Below are 19044 nucleotides of genomic sequence, written 5' to 3' on the forward strand. Positions count from 1 at the left end.
GGGTCATTATAGAAAAACTCTTCCAAGATGCTCTCAATAAAATTGTGTTACATTTAGAAAGAATCAAACATATGTTTTTCAAAAATCCATCTAAAATCCACATCTATTTCATAATTTAGAACCTCTTTTTTCCCCTCCCTTTTACCAAATTCTAAATAAGTATATTTTTCCCCAATCATTAGAACTCTCAAATGATAGGAAGCATCTGAGAAGAGAAAGAGGAAGAATTGTGTGTAAGAGCATTGGAAGAAATCGAAGAAGATGTGTGTGGTGATGGGTGAAATTATGAGGAAGAAGAAGAAGAAATGTACAACATATTGGGAATGGAGTTTTCTTCTTCTTTTTTTTTTTTAAATTTTATATTTTTCTTTTAATTTAAATATTTTTAAATTTTAAATAATTGTCTTCACTTGCTTTTAAACGTGTGTAACCACGTTCTTGATCTGATTCAGCAAAAAAATGCCACATAAGCTTAGTCAACGGTCAAAGGGGTTTAAAATAGTGTGTTTTAATTACTTTAAGTGTTCAGTTGATAAATTCGAGAGTAGAAGTGTCTAGGTGACAAACGGTGTCAAGTACAAGGGTCTCTCATCTCATTCCGCCTATTTATATTTTGATAGCTTATGTCAGTATCGAGTTGATCATGTTTTTAAGTTTGCCTTTGGCGTTTGTGTATCCATCTTCCTCTTTATATAACGTGTCTATTACACGTGCGAAATTTAGAACTCGTTCAAGGACAAACATTGGTCTTTCAAATGGACGGAAGAATTATATGTCTATGTCCTTCCATGCATTGGTGACCTCTTTCTGAAATTTAATGTAACACCTCGCAACTAGAAAGAACTAGAATGAAGTTTAAAAATCTGGAAAGGAAATCTGGAAAATTGAAAGTAAGTTAAAGTTGAGTTTTGGTCAACTTCAAACGGCCATAACCCCTAGCTCAGGATGAGTTATGTGTAGTTCCAGATATGGTTGGAAATCCCTTGGAATGATCTTTCCAACGCTGCCAAGTTTACACAATTCCGAGTTCGTATGAGTAAGTTATACCCTTTGGAAGTTGGGTTGTTGGATTAAGGAAAGTTCTATCCGAATTTTTAAAGGGTAATTTGGTCTTTTCCTTACCCTTTTATTTTAATTCGTTTTTGGTTATTAATTAGGGATCTAAGATGAGTTACATCAGTTTACACTTTTACCAAAAAAGTTAGGGTTTTGAGAGAAGAGGAGAAAGGAGAAGAACGTTCAAGACCCGTCAAGATCGTCGTGATTCGCTTGTGGATTTCATCAGGGGTGATCCCTACAAGGTATGTGAGATCATATAGCATTGGGTTAGTTCGTCCATCCGCCAACCATGATTATATTCAGAGAATTTAAGTCTTTGAATGTTAGAAATTGAGTTCTTGATGAATATTGTTGAAAGTTTCGTTGAATTTCTTGTGGGTTGTGTTGTTGGAGTTTCTTGCGATATGATTCATGTTTCTGGGTGTAATTTTGGTTTGAATCTATTGTATATTGAGGTTATTAGTGATTTTAAGTGTTTGGGGAAAGAACTAAGTGAAATTAGAGGGTTTTGAGATGAAAAACGAAGGAGAAAAGTCAGAGTTTTCTGGGCAAGGGCTTGGGGAAACGCGCCTCTCAAAGCGTCCCACTTCAGAGTCTGAAGTTTGGGCTCTGGGGCGACGCGCCAGCCAGAGCACCACAACTTCAGCTCTGAAGTTTGTGCTCTGGCGCCCCGCGCCTCTTAGAGCGCCAATGTCGCCAGTCCTTCCCATTTCTTCCCCACTCTTCCGTATTAGTTCCTTAGCAATGTACTTATGTTTTCTAGTTGATTTCAACACTCTAAGGTACATCCAAACATCATGAAATCATCCATAAACTTGAGATCATGAACCTTGAATCCATAATCCAATTCAACAAAAGTTAAGATCAAAGTCAAGAGAAGTTAAGAGCCAAGTCTAGAAGTTAAGAAGCAAGTCAAAGCATAGTTTTAAAATTTTCAAAAGTCTTTAACAAACGTTTTAACTTTGTTTTAAGACTAAAGTTTCAAGTTAAGCAAAGAGTCACTACAAGAAAAGTGTATTTTAACGACCATGTCTTAACGTAGGGACATATATGCGGTCGTAAAAGGTGTATTTATAACGAATTTTTTTTTTTTTTGGTCGGTAGAAGTAGTTTTTAATTTATTATAAGCGAGGGGATAAATATTTAGTCGTTATAAAATATTATTCCGGTCGTTAAAAAAATTTAATTAATTCTTTCTTAAAGTTATTTGTAAATTTAATTTTTAATCCAAATATATATATATATATATATATATATATATATATATATATATATATATATATATATATATATATATATATATTGTGTTTTCTTTATTTTAGCATTTATTGTATGTAAATTATATTTGGGTTAAAAATTAAATTTACCAATAACTTTAGGAAAAAGGGCGCCTCTTCTGAAATTTTTCCCTCCAGTTTATTTAGAGATAATTGGCCTCTTCTGAACTTATACGTTTCTCATCAGATCCACGGCGCAAAGCAGGGTTTCAATTTTCTTTGTTCATAAGAGAGAACATAGATAACTTTGAATCTAAGGAGCAGTTCTTCATCTTCTCTCCTTCAAACAGAGATATCGATAGCATCAAATCTGCAAATCAACTGAGAAATTCCTCCTCTACAAAATCAATAGTAAGTGATTGTTCTCTTCTCTCTGCCAAAACTCTTGACCTCTTTGTATTCTATAACGTTTAATTTGTTTTTGGTGTCCTATATGTCGTCTGATCATTCTTACTTTTGGTTTGTGAAATTTAATTTTAAAAGGAACTGATGTGTTGATTTTTTTCTTAAGCAGCAACATCAATTTTACATCCATCTAACTTCAAGTAATCTGTTTTTGATTGGTAAGACTATTCGAGAAGTCAGCCACATAATGTCTTGTAGATCAAACGGGAAGCTGGTAGGTTTTTAGCTATAATTAGGATTGCTAAGATTGCTTTTGGAATGGTTTCTCATGCTTGCTCTTTATCTCAAACTGGATCAAATTATAAATTAAACTAGATGTGACGATTTGATTTTTAGCGGCAGCACCAACTTTTAAAATCATCTAACTTGGACTGATCAGTCTTTGTTCTGTCATGAGTTGTTTTTTTCGATCATTCTTTTGCTGCAAGATTGTCCCAGAAGTCAGCTAGAACAAGTCGTTCAGATTAATCATAAAGATCGGAGATGGTCTATGTTCTTATTCTATCAATTTTTTTTATAATAACAATCTGTTTTGTGTCGTACTTCTTACTCATCGTATATGCCTGATTGTTTATATAAATCGACAATGTTCTAATTAATCTAGATTGAGCTAAACAAAGCAGTGATTGGTAGATGGCCATTAGTTTCAGGCATAGATTAGCAGAATACACACGTGCGACCCAATATCATTCCCCACTGCAGTAGATTGTTCATAGCTTTTCATGTAATGTGAGACACCGTATGAACACCTGTTTAGGTTCAGCCATAATATAATATTTTAGGTCTCTTCATGGTACTTTACTGATATCTCCTCTCAGTTTTAAAAAGCTCGAGTGATCTGAAATATACCCTCTTGAACTACCTGATCTATGATCTCCTGCTGTCCCCAATATTCCTCATGTTAAGAATCTTCCTAACCATCAAAGAAGCTTGGTTAGGAATTTCAATGTTGTCTAATATGTGTTTCTTTATGTAATATGTATGAACTAAATCAATTGTTCTTTTTCATTCTATTCATCTGTTCTTTCTTATGATTTTTATTGATATGCCGAATAAGTAGTAGCCTATGTGACTCGTATGTTATTATATTTAAGAGACTGAATGGTGGATTAGCTTCTTTGAGGCCATTTATGTTTTTCCTTTTCCTTCTATATTGATGGGTTAGACCTCAAAAGATGAACATATGTGGTATAAGTGGGAAAGTTGCTTCTTGTTGGCTATATTTTCTCTACTCCTTCACCAATTTTTTTTGACAATTAAAGCAATTTTTTGTTCATTTCCAGTGAGCTTTACAATATGAGGGCAAACTACAAAATTATGTCCCTTCTCAGTAGCCTACTCTACTTGAAAACAGATTCAAAATTTTGAACAAATTCAAAAATTTGATGATAAACATTCTACCTACGTTCAGCTAATACAGTATTTTCATAGGGAACAAATGAAACTTAATAATCGATGGCTGTGTATCTCTTTTGTACATATTGAGAACTTCATCTGATGGAGTGATATCTCTTTGGTAGATGCTTTGTTCTGAAATATTCTCGTATTCCTCTCTCTATCCAAAGTGCATAAATCGATGTTGCAAAAATCAGCCTTTTTTTTAATTTCATCTTTGATACAAAACACCTCAGCCTTTACCATTCTGTATCTGCTTTTAGAATCTTTATTCATTAGTCAAATACTCCAAAAAGTGATTATATTATTCGAGTATCTTAGCGTGCATGAGATGCCACTATTTTGTAGGTTTGTCAACCCCCTCTCCATCTTGTTTGATTAATGTATTAGTTCTTGGCCTTTGAATATATTTTTAGTTGTTGCTCGTTTTTTTAATTTTTGTATTGAAATACTTTTGATCCATATTTTATTTTCTAGATAATATTATGGCACCTGATAAGAAATGGATGCAACTTATTCATAATAGACTTGATGATGCTTATATACATGGGGTGGAAATCTTTCTGAATTATACTTTTACAAGATTGAGGGAAGCGAATGAAATAAGATGCCCATGTGTCAAATGTTGTAATGCAGTGTCTCGAACACGAGAGATTGTTAGATCACATTTAATAGTACATGGAATAATTCAAAATTATACCTTTTGGTATCACCATGGAGAGACGATAGGTGAGACAGAAGAACCAGATTCTGAATCTGTAAATGACGATGATAAAATTGGCGAGGATCATGAGGAGGATGAAATACATGACATTCTCACAGATTTACATCCTTTTTATAATGTAGATAATATGAATATTGGCGATGATGATGTTCTCGAGGAGGAACCAAATCCTGAAGCAAAAAGATTTTATAGTCTTTTAAAGGATTTTGATCAACCCCTGTACAAAGGTTCAAAACTTTCAAAACTTTCTACGTTGGTGAAATTGCTTCATATTAAAAGTATTGGTCGTTGGAGTAATAACTCATTTAATATGTTATTGAAGATGTTAAAGAAAGATTTGTTGCCTGATAAATCAAACTTGCCAGATTCATATTACGAAGCAAGGAAGCTAATTAAAAGCCTAGGGCTTTCATATGATCGGATCGATGCATGTAGGAATGATTGCATGCTATATTGGAAGAATGACAAGTTTGTTGATTCTTGCAAAATTTGTGGCGCATCTAGATGGAAGGAGGATAAACATAATGGGGAATCTAAAATTAAAAAAGGGGAAAAAGATACCATACAAGATCTTACGCTATTTTCCTTTAAAGACAAGACTTCAAAGATTGTTTATGTCCTCAAAAACATCTCCTTTAATGAGATAGCATCATGAAAACAAAGCTAATGATGGAATTATGAGGCACCCGGTCGATTCAAAAGCATGGAAAAAGTTTGATGAACTGCATCAATCATTTGCTATGGAGCCTCGTAATGTTAGACTTGGACTTGCTAGTGATGGTTTTCAACCATTTGGCTGTTCTAGAACTCCGTATAGTATTTGGCCTGTGGTACTTATTCCTTATAACTTACCACCATGGTTATGCATGAAGCAGGAAAATTTTATTTTGTCAATGCTTATTCCCGGTCCTGGAAGTCCCGGAGATGCAATTGATGTTTATCTCCAACCTTTGATTGATGAATTAAAAGAATTATGGGAAACTGGAGTTTGTACCTTTGATGCGTCCATTAAACGGAATTTCACGTTGCATGCTGCTTTATTATGGACCATTAATGACTTTCCAGCGTATGGAAATTTATCTGGTTGGAGTACAAAAGGAAAATTGGCTTGCCCATGTTGTAATAGAGAAACTTTCTCAAAAAGATTGACAAATGGTAAAAAACAGTGTTATATGGGTCATAGACGCTTTCTTCCCCTTAATCACAAATGGAGGAACGATAAGAAGTCATTTGATGGTACTGCAGAGTGGGGATTACCTCCAAATACATTATCTGGTGAGGACACACTTGATCAAGTGGCTGATTTAGATGGGTTACCTCTAACAAATGATCAAAAGAAGAAGATTAAAGTATCACATGATAGTAGAGGTGATAATTGGAATAAGAAGAGTATATTTTTTGACCTTCCATATTGGAAAACTCTGTTGTTGCGGCATAATTTAGATGTGATGCACATTGAGAAGAATATATGTGATAATATTTTGGGAACAATCTTAAATATCAAAGGAAAAACAAAAGACACCTTGAGTAGTCGTTTGGATTTGCAAGAATTGAAGATCATGAAAGAATTACATCCAAAAAGAAATGGAGAAAAATATGACTTACTGACAGCATGTTTCACATTATCTCCTGAAGAGAAGCACAAGTTTTAAGTTTTTTGAAGGATTTAAAGGTTCCCGGATGGATGTTCATCAAATATTTCTCACTGTATCAATATGAAAGATCACAAAATCTCAGGATTAAAAAGTCATGATTGTCATGTTCTTCTTCAACATTTAATCCACTTGCCATACGTAGTATGCTATGCATTGAAGTGCGTGAGCCGCTAATTGAGTTGTCATTGTTTTTCAATCTTCTTGGAGCAAAGTGCTTAAAACTTGAGGAGTTGGAACAAATAGAAGCACAAATTCCTGAAACTCTATGCAAGTTAGAAAAGGTTTTCATTCCTGCATTTTTTTGATGTCATGGAGCACTTGCCAATTCATTTAGCTAATGAGGCTATGATTGGTGGACTGTTCAATACCGATCAATGTATCCAGTGGAGCGATGGTTATATTTTTTGAAGCTTTTTATTCGTAATAGATCTTGCGTTGAAGGATCTATTGCAGAGGGATATATAGCTAATGAATTTACAACCTTATGTTCAAGGTATTTGCATACAATGGAAACAAAATTTAATCTCCTTGAACGAAACTATGATGGGGGTGCTCTAGAATCTGATGGAGGTTTAATGATTTTCTGTCAACCTGGAAGAGCTTTAAAAGGTGGCAAGACACAACTACTTAATTTAAAAGAATTAGAGCAAGCACATATTTATATTTTGAAGAATTGTGATGAAGTTCAACCATTTCTCGAGTAAGTAATGAATTTTCAAAATAATCATCTTATCACTTCTTCAGAATTATTATTAATTCCTTATTTCTTATTATGCTTCCTCTTCTATAGAGAGTTTTCTCAAATTCCAGGCGATTCCTCTGAAAAAAATTCTGATAGGCAATTCATCAGTTGGTTTAAAGGAAAGGTGAATACTGTTTAAAAACTTTTATTTTCAAATCATATAGATAATATTTTCTAAACTATGTTCTTAATCATGATAGATTGAAGGATTAAGCAAACATGACGAAAGTAAGAAAATGGCAGATTTACTCACATTATCACGTGGTCCAATGAAATATGTGACAAGATTCAAAGGCTACATTATTAATGGATATAGATTTCATGTACAAGATTACGATAAAGGTTTGAGGACACAAAACTGTGGGATAGTTGTTGCTGGTGAGACTGATGAAGAAGGTAAAATCATTGATTACTATGGCGATCTGACAGATATTCTTGAACTACAATTTATTGGCGGGAGAAGGCTGGTTTTGTTTAGATGTATGTGGTTTGATGTATATGACAATGAAAGGGGAGTTAAAATGGATGAATATGACTTTGTAAGTGTTAACCCCCCAACGATTTTTGAAAACCGATGAGCCTTTTGTGTTAGCCAATCAAGCATCACAAGTATTTTATGCTAGAGATCATTCTAATAAAGGCTGGAATGTGGTGCGAAAGTTTCTGCCTCGTGATACTTTTGATGATATGCAAAAGAATGATAATGATTTCGAGGATTTACATTATTCAATTGATAGGAAAAGAAAAAGAACTCATCCAGGTTTGGAATAGTTGATACTTATAGTTTTTCAATTACATGTACATATTCTAAATCTTTTTTACGTAACTTTGATCAGTTGAAGTACTTAGAGAGAATAAAGGTTGATCCAATAATAATATCTTCTTATTACTTTGTACATAATGAATAGAGAAAATGTGTCGTAGAATTTAGCTTTTTTTTGTTTATCCTAACTATTATTGTATTTGTTCTATGTTAATATGCATCCTAAAAGATACTTTTCTAATAGTACTCTACTGTTGGATTTTATGGTAGGATGACATGAATCCTTCAAATTTAAGAAGTCTGAAATGGGATCAAGTTCAAAGAATTTTAAGCAATCATTCCTTCCACCTGGTGTTTTAGCGAGGGGACGAGGCCAAAGCCTCAAATTGATGGGCTCTGTAAGAGTAACTGCTGAAAAGAGAAGCTTGATTGATCAAACAGACATAACGCTAGAAACTATGAGAACCAAATTAGGTATTGTATTTTATTTTCTCAAGCTATAGATATATATTGTTAGGCGATTATGTCTTATTTTCTCAAGCTACAGATGTCTGTACATTGAGTTTCTTGCGTAAACAGATACTGTCATTTCCAAATAGTAATGTGGATTTCCATTTTGTCCCTGCTCTCTGATCTAGAATAGTTTTGAAGGATGTTTTGTTTAAGTTGATTCCAGTTTTAACTTTAGGAAAGTGCACTTCCATAGTAATTTTGAATAGGTCTAAATTTATGTTTTTTCAAGTTGATTAATTTTAGAAAATCATGTATGGAGAAGCCTCAGAGAAGAAATCAGGTTATTGATTATAATGATTAACTTGTTTGAATTGCAGAAAAGGAAATCAGACATAACTCTACATCTGGGGGCTTTGTTAAAGAAAGTACTGTAAGAGGAAGCGTCGAAAAGAGAACAATGGTTGGAAACAACAAAGGTTTAAATTCTGCAACATATACTCAAAATGTCGTTGCGCAGAAGATTAATGTCGTCCCTCCTGGTTTTGATGCACTGGAAGATGAAACTTCATTCCTAATGATGATCTCGAAGTAATGCAAGAGACTGTGACAAGTAAACCAGGTTTCTAATCTTATTTCATTTTCTTAGTATGAAAAATTTATTATTGTTAGACGATTAAGGTTGTATAATGTTTGAATTGTAGCAAAGGAGAATGGACAGAACATTATATCTGCGTGCTCTGTTAAAGGAAGTAATGTTGTACAGAGAACTTCTATTGGAAAAAATTATTGTGTTCCATCTTCTGATAAAAATGAACTAGCACAGAATAAGAACCTTATGCAACCTGGTTTTGATCCAATAGAGGTTGATAGTTTCTTTCCTCGTGATGATCTTGAAGTAATGGGACGAGGAAACAGATTTACATCTCTGAGCTCTGTAAGAGAAGGCATCGAAAGAGAATAATGATTGAAAACAACAAAGGTCTAAATTCTGCCATATATGATCAGAATGTCATTCCACAAAAGACTAATGTCGTTTGTCCTGATTTTGATGCAATCGAAGTTGAAACTTCCTTTCCTCATGACGATTATGAAGTAATGCAAGAGAACATGAGAAGCATACCAGGTATTTTATTTTCTAAACATACAGATTTATTTTATTTATTTGAGTTTGAGATTTTGTAATGTTCTTATTATAGGCAAGGAAAACAGAAAGAACATTACATCTGTGGGTTCTGCCAGAGGAAGTATTTTTGTACAAAGAACTTCGATTGGAAAAAGTAAAGGGTATAGTGTTGTATCTTCTGATATGAATGTACCAGCAAGTACTAAGATCATTAGGCAACCTAATTTTAATCCAATAGAACATGATACTTCCTTTCCTCATGATGATCTTGAAGCAATGCAAGAGGCTTTGAGAAGTAAATCAGGTATTTTACAAGGTCTTATATACGCAGTAGTCCAAGTATGTGCTCTAGAAAAGATTAAAGGTATCTTGTTAAAACCAGTTTTCTCTATATAGATGCAGTTGCTCTTTACCTGCATCCCATATTTGAGTTTCTACGGTCTTATGCATATGGAGACTTCCTTTAACATGTGAATGAAATGTCATTTCGCTTTTGGGATTATTTTTTTCTGTGTATCAATTTTGAGCTACAAGTAAACTCTTAGCATGTGCTACTTTTCCAGGTCATATTATGTCTCAAAAAATCACTTTCGTAATCATGTAACGTGATGGAATAAGTGGTTCTTTAAATGCTAGTTGTTGTGGCAGTGTCTGTATCTATTTATCTACGAGCAGCTATACTCTCTAATTCCATATACTCACTTCTATTCTCTTCAGCAACAACTATTCTCATGTTTTTGCCATCACATGATTTCTTCCAGCATCTAAAAAGCTGATACTTTTTTTGTCAAAGAAAATCTTTTCTGGTGAATTCACTTAGCCTAAAGTAAAGTGCACTTTTCTGTTTTAGTAGGTAATTCATTTTGTTATTAGTGGATTGAGTTTATTTCAATGTTTTATTAGCACGGGAGCGAGCACAAAGCTTTACATATGTGGGCTCTCCGAGAAGGTGTGCTGAAAAGAGAACTTTGAATGGAAAAAATAAAGATTCTAAAAAATCGTGTTTCTTTGGGGTTAGATCCAATGGAAGATGATCTTACTCTTCCTCAAGATGAAGTTGAAGTGATGCAAGACACTCAGATAAGTAAAGAAGGTATTTAACTCTCTGAACTGTTAGAACTTCTTCACTGTTTTTAGATTGAGATTCTGTAATGTTTGACATATGTCAAAACTTGTAGGTTCATGTGAAGTTGACAGGGATAAAAAAGGTTAGAGGACCAAATTTGTGTAAAGTTGTTACAGGACTCAAACCTGGAGAAAAGCTTAGAGTCACTTTTTACCACAATCGAGTTGTTGGGGATCATCACGCTTTATTTTCGAGACACTTAGGTTCCTTAGTTCGTGATCGTAATATGTGTCCTTTGCGAGTACACTCATGGACAGACATCGAAGAAGCTAAATTGGAAACACATGTGGGGAGATGTCACTGTAAGGATTTAAATGAATATTACTAATTGAATTGTATTTCTTGAATCTTGTTGCTGGTTCATTTATTTGACCTTCTCTGCAATATATCAGAACATATAGGAATAGATGTAAAGTGCAGTCACCTGGGTGTAACATATCAGTAAGAGATTATTTTATATTGCAGAAGTTTAATGTTTGCACAAATTTTACCTGGTGTAAAATGTCAAGCTACTTTAGTAATGAGATTAGAAATACGTACTCTACCCTACGTAGCAGTACCTCACAACTGACATCTGATACTTTACAAATGGTTATCCAATGTCATTGAAATATTGTTCGTAGAATCAAACTTGTATCACTTTTCTGCTTTAGGGAGGTTGACAGTAACTATATTTTTTACTTCGTAAATCACTTCTTGACTTCTCTCCAAATGGTTCACTACTTCATTCCAAACATTTATTTTTGTTTAACTTATTTGCTGCGACACTATTTCAAGAGACTGCAATGTATGATTTTTTATCTCGTCTTCTTCTTTCTTCTTTCTTTCTTATGCTCTGTTAATTGTCTATTGTCTGCAATTGTCCCTCTGTTTTTGTCAATAACCTGCACTTGTCCCTCTTTCTTATGCTATGTTAATTGTCTATTGTCTGCAATTGTCCCTATGTGTTGTCCATCACCTGCAATTGTCCCTCTGTTTTGTCCATAACCTGCAATTGGTCCCTCTGTTTTCAGCCCACCACATCAAGTGTATCAACCTTGCTGATTATTTATTGTCTCTAAGATTTGTTTTAAAATTTTGAGTCTCTTGTTTAATGAAATCTGCCAAATATTTTAGGAAAAATTTGATAGTGATGACATGATTGGTCATAGAGATCATGTATTGAAACATATGAGAAGGTTGTGGAACAATTGGAGAGGATCTCTACACATGAATATGAAGTCTAAGCCATTGCGAGAGGTTCTAAAAGATGTGCCAGAGGGGGTCGACAAGAGTGATTGGGAATGGTTGGTCAAAGATCATTTTCTATCTGCAAAATTTAAGGTAGGATATTCCCATTGGCATCCTTAATCATAGCTATAGCATTTTGATTTCTGTCTCAATATTTTCTGCTGAACAGTTAGCCATCTATTCATCTGCAATTGAGCTTCTTTCTCTGTATCCTACAAACCTATACTAGTCTGGATAGTAATCAATGACTGGATCGCCAATAACTTTTCGTTGGATTCCTCCACTTGATCATCCACACTACCCATTCCATGTTGCTTCATCATTTTTAGAGGCTCCCAAAACCGAAACATGTAACATATTCAGAAATCTAAAAGGCTTATTTTTTTTATTTGTATTATCAGTGATTTCCATATGGATAGGTGAGTGATCTGAGAAGAAAATCTCCTTGAATTGAGTTGTAATGTTACCATAGTTGATAATCCATTTATCATTGCAAATGGCTCTATGAATCTTACTCAATACATGTCTATTTGTCCATGTAAACTGTCTACCAGTAGCCTTCATATTAGTTGAAATCTGTTCTGTCCATAAATTTTGTCGCTCTACACTAAAAGTACTATGGAAATCTGTTTGGTTGTCAGCAGAGCAGTGAATATACTGACCATGAATCTCCAGAATAGCTGCATAAGCATAGTTATTAGCATGATGCCATCCCTTGGCCACTCTTGTTATACTTGCTTTGAATTTGTGTTCTTTGGCTTTGATCTCCAGCAACCCAACAAAACATACACTATATTTATTAACCAGCCATTCAAATTGTGTATCATAATGTTGCTGATGTGTTGTTAATATAGGAAAAAAGTACGCGAAATGCAATGAACAGGTCTAAGTTGAGTATGCCACATCGTACGGGTAGCAAGCCGATTAGAGAGATAATTTATGAGTTGGTACGTATGTGATTCTTCTAATCCTATTAAGAAAGCTACTCTTCATTTCAAGTATATGACTGCTTGTTTGAATGTGAAGGGAGGCAAGCATGGTAATCCACCGGACATGGCGACTATCTTCTTTGAGACTCGTAAGAAGGACAACAAGCTTCTCGAACCTGAAACCAATCAAAAATACGTATGCTCATTTTTAAATTTTATTTTACATACTTTTACTTAATATATTGCACTATCTTTAAATTTTCTTGAACTTTACAGGAAGAAATTCAGGAACTACTACAAGTTGAGCCGTCACTTACTAATATTGAGGTAGTAGAGAGATGCTTCGGACCTCAGAGCAAGAGTCATGTTGTTGGATTTGGTGGCGGGATTACCAGTAAAGATTTGAAAGGAGGTAGCTCTGCAAAAGCTGCATTGTTAGAACAACTAAATGTGAGTCGAAAAGAAAAGGCTGTACTGTTAGAAGAACTGAATGCGAGTCGAAAAGAAAATGAATCAATGAAAAGACGCATGGATAACATAGAGAAGAGATGTGAAATATTTGAAAGTGCAATCTTTAGAGATCCTTCATCACCACCATCATCAAGTGAACAAAATACTGGTTGAATCATTTTACAGGTTAGTTATCTTCTTAATGTGAAACGAAGTATTTTTCAGTTTAGTAAGCTTGTTAACATGTATAAGCTGATCATATCATATTGCCATTGTTGAACAACATTGTTTCCAATAACTGTAATACAAGGGACAACCTTCTGTGGATCTATGTAGCTCATGTAAGGGTATATCACATGAAAAGTGCACATAGACAGCAACATTTTCAGATTTTAGGACTCATCAACCAATTAGAAAGAATTCACAAAGTTTTGAATGGCTTCGAAAACATTCCCATTGTAGATCACAGTAACTACTAAACTCCTTAGTTTTCATATTAAAGTAGGTTTTACATTTATTAAGAGAGGAGCATTTCTAATACATGTTGAAGTACTTGCACTTCGGAAACTCGCCTTGCTTGAACATTTTTTCTATTTTTCCCATTGTCTTTGTCCCTTCGAAGTTCGAATACTTATCAAAGTCCAATTAAAGAAGATGAACTAGTCCTGGAAATTACAAATCATTCCACACTGGACAAAGATGCATTGGATATGAATACAAAAATAAAGCGAATAGAGAAGTACATTATGAGAAGTTACAGGAAACAACTTCTACATTTATGCACCAGATTTTTTTATTTACCAGACCTGAATTTATGTAGAAGTAAGCCCACCCACCCAAGTTAGCACACTGGGAAAGTATTATCCAAATTTTTTACTATACAAGTCATCATTTCCTCTTTCAATGTTCTTGCATCGATTAATTGTTTCTCTTTTTAGAATGGTAAGGTATATATACGGTCAAAAGTATTTACATGTCAAATGCTGATTTTTCTTGTGAAACAAAGTATTTTCTTACAATCTAGATTTTTTTATGAGCAAATAATTATACAATCATTATTTATGTCTCACCAACAAACCAATTGAACTATTTAATTAACTAATGCAAGCTTTTATCCCTTGCAACAGATGATCAAGAATATGAAGTCGCGAAGGATTTTCAAGTTTGGAGTGACTTGAAAAATAATTGAAGAAGTTAGCAGATGAACCAAGTTGAAGTGCAAGAATTTTATTAAACCTACAATACTTATTATGTAGGCTATTTGCTTAAAAATACTAATTACGATCTCGACATATATATTCTAGACTCTTAGTTTTCTTTTTGTAGGATTTTTAAAACCTCTATGTTTTATGTAATTAACTACGTACCATGTTTATATATATTATCAACCATGCATTATATTTAATTATATATGCATATTATTGACTCTATTTTATAAATTACGAAATTTTGTACTATTACATATATGAAATAATGATTTTTAATTATCAATCATAAGGGACAAAACGTATAACTAATTTTCATTTAATAATATATTTTTTTAAAATATCAATAAAAATTAACGAAAGGATTCCGGTCTCTAAAAGATCCTATAATATCTCTTTCTAAAGTTATCTGCGACCAAAATAAAAATTAACGAAGGGAAAATGTTATCGCAAAAGGAGATCTAACGACCAATTTTTATGCCGTCACTAAAGATTTCTTAACGACCGGACTAGAATTTGGTCGTCTACTTTTAACGTCGGAGCTACTAACGACGGGAGACGACCAATTTCTTTCCGGTCGTAAGTGACTAATAACGACTGGATTTACACTTTTAGCGACCTAATTTTCTTTCGTTAAAGACCCATTTTCTTGTAGTGTATATTACTTTATTATATAAGTAAAATTGAGTTTGTTATTGCATTTTCTTTAACGAACTAAGTTGTTTTTATTGTTTTATAAAGCTTTCCATATATTGCATGTGTATTGTTGCTTTATATTGAGTTGAGTACCTAGAATTGAATATCATATCTTTGAGTTGATTATCTAATCTCTGAGTTGAGTATCTTATCCTTGAGTACTACTGAGTTTAGTAAGTTTGAGTAGTTTTGAATATCCTTGAGTATTCCTTGAGTTGAGTAAGTTTGAGAAGAGGTAAGTATGTTTCCTTTTTATCAAGTTTCAAGCTTATGTTATGCTTTAGAATTTCCCTTACATGCTCGTACATTCCACGTACTGAGCCATTTGGCCTGCATCTTCTCATGATGCAGACACAACTATTCAGGATCATCAACAGGAGCTTCGTTGATACATCCGAGAGTTCGAGTTAGCTATGGTGAGTCTCCTTGCTTTCGGAGGATTTCATTTACCTTTCAGTTTAGTCAGGATGTCGTGGGTCTTGTCCCGACTTCCATCTTTATCAGTTAGAGGCTTCATAGATAGTCAATATAGTTGAGAAGTTTGTACTATTTATTTATTTTATTAAATATTTTAAAGACTAAAGTTGCCTTTTTATGGCGAGTTGTATTTATTTTATTTATACAAAGTTTTCTTTGGATTTAAGTTTTATGAACTTTTATTTCAGTTTTAAGCTTTTGAATGCTTAAGTTAGTCTTCTGCTTGTAGTCAACCAGGATGAGGGTTCGCTTGGGGACCAGCAATGGTTCTTGAGTGTCGGCCACGTCTAGGGTGTAGACTTGGGTCGTGACAGTTTGTCTCGGTAAGGAACTATATATACAATCTTTTCTTTTATTAAATCAAATTAATAAAAATAAGAGGTTTATGCTATGACCTCATACTGTTTAATCTAATATTGACCAGAGAAGAACCCCCACTTCCATTGATTATTGATTTGACCTTCCGTAGTAAAAAAGCGGAGTGGGACCAATTTCTTATACTTGCTCAAATGCTCCCTTTCTTTGAGTGTGCCGCCCGGTACACTGGGTTGTTGGCTTACCAAGAACTTTCCCAATGCTCTTGCCACCTGCTTGGCAGGCGGAGCGCTCATTATTTGTGGAGTGCTTGTTATCCTTACTTTTCTCTTTGTTGGGACCCTCTCATTGCTATATAGCCGTAAGCTATGGCAAATCCAGCTCGCAACCACAACCCTCCCCCCCCCCCCCCGCGAAGCCATCATGGGCTCAACATTCAACCTCCATTCGAATTATGTTATGGGGTATTTTGCTTTTGCCAGATTTCGAGAAATACTACAAGTCCTCTATTCCAGATTTCATTCTTGCGGCCATCTGGTTTATCGATACTACCAAATATTCTCATGCTTACGTTACTATTATTGATGATTTGATTATCTTGAACAATGATGATCCCAATCATGCTTCTGGTTTCCATTTCAATCATCATATTGATGATAAATCTCTACATGCTCAGTCATAAAAACTTGGAGTCTGTATCGTGGTGAAGGTAACGTGATCAGGTTGTGATTCTTGTTCAAGAAACAGACTGAACGCCTTCAAGTTATTGACTCGTCCAACTCAACAATATTCTTGAGTCTCTAATTCAACTGTCCCATTGGAGACATGATCAAGAAGTACCATGCATGGTTGTCTCCCACCCTTTCTTTCTATCATTCTCACCCAGCAAGTCACCCAAATCCTACAGTAAAAAAAGTGAACGCCTGACACGCAAGCCTCCTTTATTAATTAAGTAAAGTCCTGCACATTTCGAGTTTAGGAAGCTTGTCGATTTCAAGGTAATGAAGACTTTAACCTTCATATAACTTGCGTATATTTTTTTAGAAGCATGATTTGGAAACTTGATGATTTCTTTGAAACTACCTTATATGTTATGGGGGAGAATGCGTATTTTGAGCTATTACTCTAGGATATATTTTCTCGTGACTATAACATGGTATTATTGAGTTATAAGAATATTATCTAAGCCTGTTTTATGATATATTGAGCATAACAAGTGTGTAGTCAAATCCATTTTGCTTTAATAAGTTAAATGCAAAAGCTTATATAAACTAATTTAATTTGGTATTATAAAATGGGAGAGCCTATGGATGAATGTGGCAAATCAAATTGCTTTGATGCATGTTGAGATAATTAATTAATCAATTAATTAACCAATTCAGATGTACTTAACCCTATTATTAAGAAAAATCAAGAATGGAATTCAATTCCATGTATATGCATATGTAGAATTAGGAATATGCCCCTCAAAACTATGTATATTTTAATCAATGTGCTAGACACAAAACCAGGGTTGTGTCCTTGTTTTCTTAGAAAACCATTCTAACATTAATTATTTGCAAGTTGATTAAAAGTTATGATGCAATATTTTTCCTTCTTTTTGTTGTTTTCATATGGTATGGGTCCATAAAATAATTTTGAACCAAATGAAAATAAAATAAAATAGGAGGATGGTGGTCCTCAACTTGCCACAACTTAGTCACCTCACACGTTTATAAATTTGTACCTCAACTACTTAACAATCATTAATCCCCCCCCCCTCCCACCCCCTATACACCCCAAAAATCAAATAAAAGTGATTTTTTATTAAATATTCCACAATTAAATTTGTATTTTTTAAAAGATGATAATTATATAAAGACAATACGGATTTGAGGTGTAAATAAGGTTAAATTTGGAAAAAAACAAAATTAGTAATATATTCTTGATCAGGTAAACACCTTTGTTTTGAACTAGAATTATATAAAAAAACAAATAATATGAAGTGAAAGGAATTTTTTTTAAAATATTTTAGTGAAGGTAATATTTAGAAATTTACACACATCTTTGATAATTTTAATGGTTGTCTAGTTTGCATCAATATAAAGAAAATAAATAAAAGCAAAAACCATTTATTGATTTTATATACAAGAATTTGATATTTTTAAACCATTGAAAAATCAGACAATGAAAGATGGGATGTGATTTGAAAATTCCATGCACCATGTATAAAGAAAATAAATAAAAGCAAAAACCAAATAAAAGTTTCTTTTATCCTAGAGGTCCCACATTGACATAATTATATACTTTTTTTCTCTCTTTTTGTACTATTTTTTTCTTCCTACAACTTGTGAAGTGGAAACCACTCATTAATATGATGTTTATCAAATCCAATTAAACAGAGTGATTTTTATATTCTTTCATAATTGAGTTTACTAGGAACTTGTCCATAAGTGACTCTCAAGAGTCCACTTTTCTATACTTTTGACTCTAGCTATATATTAGCATAAATAATCATATATGTATATATATGCTTTGGTGGTGGGTGGGTGGTTTGTTTGTTTGGGGGGGGGGGTAAGTAGGGAGTAGGAGGTTAGGGTCATATATTTATGCCCATCACTTTCAAAACAAGTCATTTGTATACTTTACAGATAAGGTGTGGCTGTTTTATAGTGTCTCATTGAACTCTACAATGCCTAATCTAACTTATTTATGTTAATTCTGTCATGCTTGAGGTTGTTTATTTTAAAATATATGATTAGTACATGGATTAGTCAATTTAATTATTTAATTAGGTTGCTGAATTAATTCACCCGTGGACACGTGCTCGTGTTTCGAGTACTCATGCATGTACGTAATACGTACATACGTATACGATTAATCAATTAATGCCAACTAGATTATTTGTAATTTGAGTAAAGATTATAATATAATATCATACTTAATACAATATTGCGTGTTAGTAGTAATCTCCTTAACTAGATTTGTCTATTCTTGAAAAGTCAAAACCAAAAGAAAGGCGGGGGTTGGTGCTTGGGTGG

The 19044-nt window shown here is 33.6% G+C and overlaps 1 pseudogene; it reads right to left on the bottom strand.

Annotated features, from left to right (window-relative positions):
• Nucleotides 1–606: 606 nt before the first annotated feature.
• Nucleotides 607–19044, bottom strand: part of LOC125808612 (terpene synthase 9-like) — a 40441-nt pseudogene continuing 22003 nt past the window's right edge.

The sequence above is a fragment of the Solanum verrucosum genome, unplaced genomic scaffold (genome assembly GCF_900185275.1).
Source record: "Solanum verrucosum unplaced genomic scaffold, falcon-dt-bn FXZP01000251.1, whole genome shotgun sequence".
Classification (NCBI taxonomy): Eukaryota; Viridiplantae; Streptophyta; class Magnoliopsida; order Solanales; family Solanaceae; genus Solanum; species Solanum verrucosum.